Source organism: Salvia splendens, chromosome 7 (genome assembly GCF_004379255.2).
Source record: "Salvia splendens isolate huo1 chromosome 7, SspV2, whole genome shotgun sequence".
Taxonomy (NCBI): Eukaryota; Viridiplantae; Streptophyta; class Magnoliopsida; order Lamiales; family Lamiaceae; genus Salvia; species Salvia splendens.
The window spans coordinates 16378886-16389984 of record NC_056038.1 but is presented as its reverse complement, the minus strand read 5'-3'; the positions used below and the strand labels follow the sequence as shown (position 1 = coordinate 16389984).

The window sequence follows — 11099 nt, the reverse complement described above, 5'->3', positions numbered from 1 at the left end:
ATTATAAATTTGCAAGCTAAGTGCATGCACCCATATGAACAGCATGAGGCATGTAGATGCTATAATGCAGCATGTAGCAGAAGATAAGGTATGGCCTCCCCTGCCACTTGTTATCCTCAAATCCCACCCATTAATTAAGAAGAAAAGATACATGGGGGAGAGAGAAGAGCAAACCAAACCCACACTATATTTTGTTGGTTAACTAAGTGATGGCATCAATTGGCATAAGTGCTTTTTTTTAAATCAAAGACAGGTGGGCGGAGGGTTTAGGCAGATCCCCAACCCGTATATAAGATCAAAATATAATGTTCCGACAATATGATCTTAGCCCAAAAGTGACTAAGATCCAAAATAAGAACATGAAAATATAAACCAGAGGTCCCACAAGTCGGGATTCTCCATGCTATCAAGATGAAAAGAAGTGCCAAATAAACAAAAGGAAGTGATGAATATAAAGAAAGGTAAACCATCATGAGCTCAAGATCAATCCACATCTCTACGTCGGAAGCGGAAGTTAGGATATCCCAGCTGGTCCATCCTAACTAGTGCCTTCAGGTACCGAGTCGCAGAGATTGGATCACAGTATGTAAGGGCAGGGGTCTGGACCCCCCTACCTGCCAGAAAGTCGGCAGTCCGGTTCCCTTCCCTGTAGATGTGTGAGAAGCGAACGTGCCGTTGAGATGTCATGCTCCGGATAAAAGCCATATGATGTCTAAAATTTACGGAGCCAAGATGTCCAGCTGACAATAAACTAAACAGAGCCGCTGAGTCCAACTCTATCCAAATGTGAGTAGAAAGCTCCATAGCCATCCCTAAACCCCGAATCAGAGCAAAAAGCTCCTTACAAAGAGCTTGCAGTTCTCAACATATCACCAAGAAAGTGTCTGGTCATGCGCGAACGAAGGTGGAAGGTCTAAAACTACCGAAAGAACAAGAACACGAAGAGCCTTCATTAGCATTGGTTAATAACAGCAGCAGCAGCTCAGACCAACATTCACAACCAAGATTTCATGACGCGAGATGGAAGAATGGGACGTGGGATCTAAACATGTCTGTGAAGGAGGGGAGAATAGATTGGGAATCTGTTATTGTTGAAGGTAAGGATCTCCAACCCTTTCATTATCCTTCATATTGTTTCTGTAAATAGGGATAGGCATTTTGTGTCTTGATAGAGGCCAGGTGAAGGAAGTTTCTGGAAGTATATCCACAAGCCTCAACAAACGAAGAACCGGTGCTGTTCAGGAGCTCTGTTATACCATGGTGGGCTTGGATTCGTCATTCTCACCTCCCCGAGGCTGAGCTGCTCAACGGTACCTATATAAATCCCCCTCACATTTCTGTTGGAATCGTGCTTGGTCAAATGATTTTTGACTAATAATAAATGTTACAAGACATTTAATTTTGTGAAATTAAATACAATAAGGTCGATCTACGTTCCGAGTAGATGACCGTAGTATATTCATTTTCTCAAATCCGATTCCCGGTGAGTGAGAAATAATATATTAAAGTTGGTCACAATAAAGCTAGAAATGAACTATGTGAAAAGACTAAGGGATTAATTAACTAGGTGTTAATTATCCCACATCGGGGATGATAAACTTCTTTGATGCAGTATTTAATCAGATGAATTATCATGTGTAATAATTCTCGTGGAATAAGATGGGTGACAGAGCCCACACGGGCGCACATGCGCACGCCGCCGCCGCCCGCCCGCGACCCGCGCACTGCGCACCGTGACCCGTGACCCATGCACCGGGTGCGGGAGACAAAAGGTTCCCGCTGGACCCCGACGCACAACGGGAGACAAAAGGTCCCCGCTGGACCCCGACGCATAACGGGAGACAAAAGGTCCCCGATGGACCCCGACGGTCCATGGTGTATCCCGTCGTGTAGTATGTCCAGGTGCATCGTGTCTCTTCAGCTCCCATTGGCTAGTGCACCAGTCAATAACCCCCGGCGGTTACAGTCAATCCATCATGGCACACATAATGGTTGTTGACTCCATCAATGCCCTGCAGGTGGACTTGGCCTATAAATAGGCATGCATCCATTGCATTCCTAGATAGAACATACACAAGCATACTTGCATACACGCTCTCTCCCTCTCTGCATAATCTTCCCGTCGAAGCTCTGCCCCCGCCTTACTCCCGTTCGCCTGAGCTCTGCTGCTAGCGGTGCTGCTACTTCAGAGACGAAGCCGTTTTATCTTTGGGGACGACACGCTAAACCGTGAGCACTACCGGGGCGTATCTCGTATTGCGGATAGAGGACTCCTCGACTCGGCTTACCGCTTTCCACAATCCTTTACGTGTAATTTGTTCAGTTATTTCCGTGTAATTTTCCTTGTTTTATTTTCAATTGTAATTTCGTCCGGCAAGACTTGTATCTCACTTCAACAACAATCGCAAGACAAGATATTCTTGCCACTAAAGAAGTTTACACACACCAACTGAACTGAAATCAACACCTTTGCTTGGAGATGTCGACTGACCCGTCTACCGCCGCTGCCACCGTTCCATCCACTGTGTCCCTCGTCGATCCCGTCAACACGTCGTCGGACATAACGATGATCGCGGCTCCTGGCTTCTCAACCTCTTCCTCAACAACCCCGTGGGTGTTTGACAACCCATTCGGGACGATTTCTGGATTCACCTCGAGTGGATCGGTCGGTTCCACTTTCAGTGGTTCCATTGGATCCTTCATTGGGTCGAGTGTCGGGGCCTTCGGGCACAGCACAGGTGTTGGATCCTTCGGGGTCAACACGGGTGGTAGCTCCTTCGTGGGCAGCACGGGTGCTAGCTCCTTCGGGGGCAGCACGGGTGTCGGATCCTCCGGGGTCGGCACGGGTGCTGGATCCTTCGGGGTCGGCACAAATGCGGGGGCCTCCATGCTCCACGCAACTGTGGGGGGTACTATGCCCCAACCAATTGTTAGCTCCTACGGGGGCAACAGACTTGGTCTCTTTCATGGGACAAACTCGACACCAATGGCACCAAGGATGATGCCACCCGCCGAGAAGCCATCAAAGTTCACGGGAACGGATTTCAAGAGATGGCAACAGAAAATGTTGTTCTACCTAAAAACGTAGGGCGTCGTGAACTTCGACACGTGTCGAGATGTACGTCGAGTATGACGCTTGGTGCAAAGGAGACTATCTTTGTAAAAACTTTATTTTAAGTGCTTTAGATGATAGTCTCTACAACGTGAATTGCACTGTTCCCACATCAAAACAAGTGTGGGAAATGCTAGATAAGAAGTACCGTAGTGATGATGCAGGTACTAAGAAATTTGTAATAGCCAAGTACTTGGACTACAAAATGGTCGATTCCCGACCAATCATGGACCAAGTGCAAGAGTTCCAGCTCATCATTCACAACCTCGCCGCCGAGGGAATGGCCCTGCCTTACGGCGGACACGGTCATTGAAAAACTTCCACCCTGCTGGAAGGACTTCAAGAGCTACCTTAAGCACAAGCGAAAGGAGATGAATCTTGAAGACTTGATCGTGAAGCTGCGCATCGAGTCAGACGTGCGCAAACGCGATGAATTGGCTAAGGGCCATGGCCCGAATGTGGCAAAGGCCAATCTATTGGAGCGGGGCGGTCCCTCCAATAAACGCTTCCATCCAATTGCAAAGGACAAGGCAAGAAGAAGCAACCTGCGAGGAAGGTTGAAGGCAACTGCTATAACTGTGGCAAACCTGACCACTTTTCCAAGGACTGCCGCAAGCCGAAGAAGAAGCCGGCTGCCCACGTTGTTGAAAAAGAGTTCAAGGACTGGGATGAAAGTGACCTTTTTGTTGTGGTCATGGAAGTCAACCTTGTTGATAACAAATGTGGCTGGTATATCGACACTGGAGCTACTGCCCACGTTTGTGCCGATAAGAACAAGTTCGCCTCCTACACTGCAGTTGAAGGGAGGAAGATCAATATGGGGAATTGATAGAGCAGGTTTGTGTGCAGGTGTCGCGTTAAGCAAATGATGTATCCTACTGATCAGGATGGAAGTCCCAGCTAAGCCTGAACCTGGTATCAAAGAAATTCCTCAACCCACTTCTACTGATTAGTATAGTGGAGGTAAGGGTCAAATCCCACAGAGATGAATGCGCTTTGGAAATTGTGGTGATATTCTGGAAGGGTTAGTTAGCTACCACGCTTGGGTTAAGATTCTACCTAGACAAGAATTAAAGATGGTACTCTACTGACTAGGAGGGGTGAAAGATGATCGACATGTAGCTGTGTACGTGAGAGTAGGGAACATGAGTTTCAGGAAATATGTGGAAGGTACTGGGTTACTATTAATGGCTAAACGGAATATCAGAGAATAAGTGGTAGTTAGGTGACTAGGCTGACAGATCTGCAGGGTACCAGCAGAAAAAGTAGAGAAAAGTAAATGAAAAAAGCAAAATGTAACTAAAAAGTAAAAGTGGTCTCAAACTTGGATGTGGATGTCTTTTTCTTCAACATGAATAAACTCAGATTAACAAACTCAGATTCATAGACAAGAAAAGCAGATTAACAACTTCACAAGAACAGATCTACAATCTAAACTTCAAATCAAAAGATTAAATTAACGAAACTGAAATTACGCTTACTGGGTAACATGCAAGGTGGCAGAAATCACGTAGACTAAGCTTTCAAACTTAACCATTTCAGATCTAAAATCTAACAGCTATCTAAATTCATGAACTCAGATTTATCAATGCGGAAATGAAAATATGTTTGCAACACTTGTAAATTACAGTAACAACTAGATCTAAGCTACTTAGGCAGAATGAAACAGATTCAAACAGAAAACGATGCTCAAAGGCAACTTCATTGCATAAAAGGTGTTTGAATCTAAACGTAATACTTCAAAAGCAAACGGAAATTGAAAGTGCAACAAGTTCAACATAAGGAAACACATAAAGATTAACTAAGAAAGCAAATAAATATTGTTTGCCACTCCGGGCGATGAAACTGCTAACACTACGAAACACGCTGGCTGGAACGAGATAATGCGAACTCCGGCGAACTGGTGAACTTCTTAGGTGACCATGGCTGTGGCGAGGAACGAGAATATGAAAGACTAGGCTGAAGGACTGATCTGCCGAGAGAGAACTACTCTAACTAAGAGTGTTTTTCCTAAAGTTCCTATGATCGATGATGATTTCTCTCTCCAAGTGGCTTCCTTTTATAGGGAGGTCTGCCCTTGATTTTTAGGGTGGACTCTCTTCGCGAAATAACCCTTTTGCCCTTACTTGTGGCTGATCTTCCCAGCAATCCTTCTTCTCCATCTCATGCCTTTTTGGCATGCATACTGGTCAGTATAGCAACATTCTGATGCCCTTTTCACCTGAGTTGTCCGAGCTTTTCCATACTGACTAGAACACTTTCCTTGCACACTTTAGCAATTGTTTTGCAGATATATTTCAATTATGCACATCATACTGACCAGAAACCAAGGCCTAGAATACGACTTATCAGGAATCAAGCCTCGTCTCAAGTCCTCGGCATTGGAGACGCGATTCTCATGATGACGTCCGGCGTCACCATCACTTTGAAGGATGTGCTGCACGTCCCGGACATCCGCAAGAACCTAGTGTCAGGATCAATACTAGTGAATAAGGGGTTTAAACTTGTATTTGAATCTGATATGTTTTCTTTGTACAAGTTTGGAAAGTCACTCGGAAAAGGCTTTGTAACTGACAGACTTTTCAAGCTTAGACCATCCACAACGCGTCTCGCGCCGGGCTCGCGTCTCGTCTCGGAGAGACGAGACCCCCGCGAGACGCATTGCAGCGGCCGTCTCGTCTCCAGCTCGCGACCGGCTCGTCGCGTAGCTCGTCTCGGAGAGACACGAGACGAGCTGTCTCGCCACGCGCCCGAGACACGTGGCACGTCCCCATGCGTGCGTGACGCCCACTCGCTGGCCCGCGAGTGGGCGTCGTCACTGATGACGCAATAATTCATTTTTTTTTTTTTAAAATCGATTTTTAATAAAAAAAAAATTTTTTTTTTTCAAACGGTAATATTACCGTTAAATATTTATTTTCATTTTTTAAATTTTTAATTTTTTTACTCTATAAATAATTCTATTCCATACTCATTTCAAACACAAACACACATCTATTCCTCTCAAATCCTCTCTATCACTCCAATTTCCATCTTCAATCAACTCAAACAAATGGATCCTTTTGAGCAAATGCGTCAATTAATGGAACAATCACTCGAAGAAGATCGACGACGAGAGGCGGAGGAAGCCGCACCACCCCCACGACGCTCCCGGAAGTACATCAATCGGAACCGGGAGGAAGCCGCCGCACGGTTAGTACGCGACTACTTCTGCGATAACCCGATTTGGGGAGATACCTATTTCCGTCGCCGTTTCCGCATGCGGAAACCGCTATTTCTCCACATAGCGAATACTTTGGCGGCCAGGGAGGAGTTCTTCCGAGAAGGGTTCGACGCGGTCGGTCGTCTCAGCCACACGACGCTGCAGAAATGTACTGCAGCCATCCGGCAGCTTGCGACTGGACAAACGGCCGACATATTCGACGAATACCTGCACATCGGAGACAGTACTGGGCGCTTGTGCTTGCTCAACTTCTGCAGAGGCGTCCGGGCAGCCTTCAGTGACGAATTTCTCCGGAGGCCAACCACGGAGGATTGTCAGTTCCTCCTCAACCTGCACGAACAAGTGCACGGATTCCCCGGGATGCTTGGCAGTGTCGATTGCATGCACTGGCAATGGAAGAATTGCCCGGTGGCTTGGAGGGGTTCCTACACGAGCGGCCACAAAGGCACCCACCCAACCGTTGTACTCGAGGCCGTTGCCGACTACCGACTTTGGATCTGGCACGCGTACTTCGGGGTCCCTGGCTCGAACAACGACGTAAACGTGCTCCAACAGTCCGACCTCTTTACCGAAGTTTTGGATGGTAAAGCGCCGGCCATCAACTTCGTCGCCAACAACCGACGGTATAAAATGGGGTACTATCTCGCCGACGGCATCTACCCGAAGTGGCCGACCTTCGTGAAGACGTGCGGCAGGCCAGCGAACCCAAAGCAGGCTCTTTTTGCGCAGAAGCAGGAGGCTGCGCGCAAGGATGTGGAGAGGGCGTTCGGGGTTCTCCAAGCGCGCTTCAACATCATCAAAGCCCCGGCTCGTTCGTGGTTCATGGAGAGCATGGTCGACATCATGTATACGTGCATAATCTTGCACAACATGATTGTCCGAGACGAAGGACCCGATGCCGGAAATTGGTTCGACCCCGAATCCCCCGGAAGCTCAACTGCAAGTAGTCCGCCGCGAAGTGGAGCGCATCCATCTATACAAGAACGGTTGGCTATTCGGGCAAGGACACGCGACTCTAGCGCCCACACCCAACTCCAAGAGGATCTAATTGAGCACATTTGGGAAAACTTTGGCGGAGAATATTAAATTATGTCATTTTTATTTTTTTAGAATTTTAATTATGTCTTCGCTTTTTTAATGTTAAGTTGTAATATTGTTTTAATTTTAATAAAGTGTGTTTGTTTAAATTGAATTGGGTTTTAAAAAAAATTATAAATTAAATTGAATGAATAGTAATTAAGAGACGGTATAGAGACGGTTAAGAGACGGAGCGTTGCAGCCTCCGTCTCTTAGTTAAGAGATGGAGGAAAAAAGGACAGTGGGGCCCTCAAATAGTGCTCAAATAGTAGTTAAGAGACGGTTTAAGAGACGGTATAGAGACAGCGTTGTGGATGGCCTTACTACAGTTGTACGCCATGTCCCTAAGCCGTTGGCTAATAATAAGAATGCATCTACTTCTTCTTACTTGGCTGAGTGTTCTAACTTGTGGCACAATAGATTCAGACATGTAAATCCAAATGCCATTAAAAGATTAGTAAGTTTAGATTTACTAAAGGCAAATGAAGTAGAAACTCAAAACAAATGTGAAACTTGTCTTGAGGCGAAAATGACTAAGTTACCGTTTCATTCGGTTGAACGGAACACAAAACCCCTTGAATTAATTCACACGGACGTATGTGACTTAAAATTGGTGCAAACGAGAGGTGGTAAAAAATACTTTATCACATTCATAGATGATTGCACACGATATTGTTATGTCTATCTTTTAAGAAGTAAAGACGAAGCAATAGAAGCGTTCAAAAATAATAAGAACGAAGTCGAGAATCAACTTGGATGTAAAATCAGAATGATTCGAAGTGATAGAGGGGGAGAATACGTAGCCCCGTTTGAGGAATTATGCAACGCAAGTGGTATAATTCACCAAACGACTGCACCATATTCACCACAATCTAATGGTGTTGCAGAACGCAATAATCAAACTCTCAAAGAGATGATGAATGCGTTACAAATCAGTTCGGGGATGCCCATAACATATGGGGGGAAGCTGTTTTGACAGCCAACTGCATCCTAAACAAAATCCCACGCAAAATCCCACATATGGGGGGAAGCTGTTTTGACAGCCAACTGCATCCTAAACAAAATCCCACGCAAAATCCCACATATGGGGGGAAGCTGTTTTGACAGCCAACTGCATCCTAAACAAAATCAGTTCTTCACGCTTGAGGACAAGCATGTGGTAAGTGTGAGCAGTTTGATAAGTCGCATTCTAGACCTTGGTTACAGGTTAGCATACGTGCATAATTGGATTATATCTGCAAAACAGTTGTTAAAGTGTGCATGGAAAGGGTTCCAGTCAGTAGGAAGGGTTTCGGATAACTCAGGTGAAAAGAGCGCCATAAGGGTGCAATACTGGCCAGGATGCATGTCAAAAAGGCTCGAGATGGAGAAGAAGGATTGCTGGTCGTTGAGCGTGGTTCGAGCCTCACTTGTTCTTTTTAGACCACCCCAAACTCCACGCTATCCACAACGGGTCCTAGTCCACGTCATGGTCCAGCTGGACCCCGACGCATGACGGGAGACAAAAGGTTCCCGCTGGACCCCGACGCACAACGGGAGTCAAAAGGTCCCCGCTGGACCCCGACGCATAACGGGAGACAGGAGGTCCCCGATGGACCCCGACGGTCCATGGTGTATCCCGTCGTTTAGCATGTCCAGGTGCATCGTGTCTCTTCAGCTCCCATTGGCTAGTGCACCAGTCAATAACCCCCGGCGGTTACAGTCAAGCCATCATGGCACACATAATGGCTGTTGACTCCTTCAATGTGCTGCAGGTGGACTTGGCCTATAAATAGGCATACATCCATTGCATTCCTAGATAGAACATACACAAGCATACTTGCATACACGCTCTCTCCCTCTCTGCATAATCTTCCCGTCGAAGCTCTGCCCCCCGCCTTACTCCCGTTCGCCGGAGCTCTACTGCTAGCGGTGCTGCTACTTCAGAGACGAAGTCGTTTTATCTTTGGGGACGACACACCAAACCGTGAGCACTACCGGGGCGTATCTCGTCTTGCGGAGAGAGGACTCCTCGACTCGAATTACCGCTTTCCACAATCCTTTACGTGTAATTTGTTCAGTTATTTCCGTGTAATTTTCCTTGTTTTATTTTCAATTGTAATTTCGCCCGCCAAGACTTATATCTCACTTCAACAACAATTTCCTATTTGGAATGCTATATACTCACTTAGTTTGAGAAGCATTAGATTAGTGATGAATGAGTTGTTGCAGGTCGAGCCGCGATGGTGGGGTTCTTCATGGCGTATGGTATGGATGGTTTGACAGGGCTGGACATGGTCGGACAGACCGGGAATTTCGTCTGCAAGGCTGCTCTTCTGCTTACTGTGGTTGAAGTACTCCTTTTTCGAAGAAAAGAAGATATCGCCAATATAAAGAAGCTAGCTGATGAAACCACATATTATGACAAGCAATGGCAAGCCTCTTGGCAAAATCCAAAAGATTCATAACAATAACAACAATAGCTATTATTTTTCTTGTTTGCATTACAAGGCATCATAGAAAAAGTCGGGTTTTCATAGCTATTTTTCTTGTTTAAAAGCTTTGCCGTTCGTCCTAAAAGGGGAGGCCAACACATGGTTCATGCGCCGCCACCCGACTCCATTGAGAGTTGGGCCGATTTGAAGTCAGCCTTCTTAGGTGAATTTTTTCCGGCATCTAAGACGAGTGCGCTGAAGAGAGAGATAATCAATGTGAAGCAAGGTTACGATGAACCCTTGAGTGATTATTGGACGAAGTATATGAGTCTTTTGGATGCATGTCCGAACCATCGTTTGGCCGATATAGAGATACATCATACCTTTTATGAGGGGATGAACAAGGCAACAAAAGACTTGGCAAACTCCTCATTAGGAGGAAGTTTCACGCAATTAAAGGTCAGTGAAGCTAAAAGGGTCCTAGGGAAGCTTTTGAGAGCAAAGAAGGAATATGACAATTCAAGGGACGGCTACAGCAGAGAAAGAATTACGAGTGCTTCGTCTACTGACCAGGAGCAGAAGATGGATTTGAAAATGGAAGAGCTGAAAAAGACACTCCTGAGCGCGATCGAAAAGAACGCACCACTACCTTCCCCAATTATGAGCTATAAGGATGCAGAGCAGGGAAGTCAAGGGCCAGCCTACGATCAGCCGAATGACTTCGTCAACATGGAGCAAGTCAATGCTGCAGGGTACTATAACTCTAGTGGGAATTGGATCCAGGGGAGACAGCGGGACGCACCATGGAGGGACCATCCAAATTTTCGATGGGAAGATGGAAACCAAAATCAAAACCAAAGTTAAGGTCAGAACCAATACAACCCCCACCCGAACCAGAATTCCAACCGTGGCCCAGCAAATCCCGACCACCAATCTAACTGGTCAGGAAGGAACCAACAACCCCATAACTAGAACCCACAGAACCAAAACTCAATCTCTGTCTATGTACCACCCCACCAGAGAAACTTCCAAAATTACCAGAGTCAGCATAATCAAGGTTCCCAACATCAGCAGAACCAAAACCAGTTCCAAAACCAGAACCATTTCCAAGGCCAGAACTATAATCAATATCACCACGACCAGTACAAACCTCCTGCCCAGTATAACCAATACCCACCTAACCAGAACCAACAAAACTTCCAAAATTTCCAGCCCAACCAAAACCCCCAGTATAACCAGCACCAAGGGCCAAATCAGTCTCAATATCCTAACA

The 11099-nt window shown here is 46.1% G+C and overlaps 1 pseudogene; it reads left to right on the top strand.

Annotated features, from left to right (window-relative positions):
- The first annotated feature begins 445 nt into the window (after window positions 1-445).
- LOC121810491 lies at window positions 446-9960 on the top strand (annotated as a pseudogene).
- The last annotated feature ends 1139 nt before the right edge of the window (window positions 9961-11099 follow it).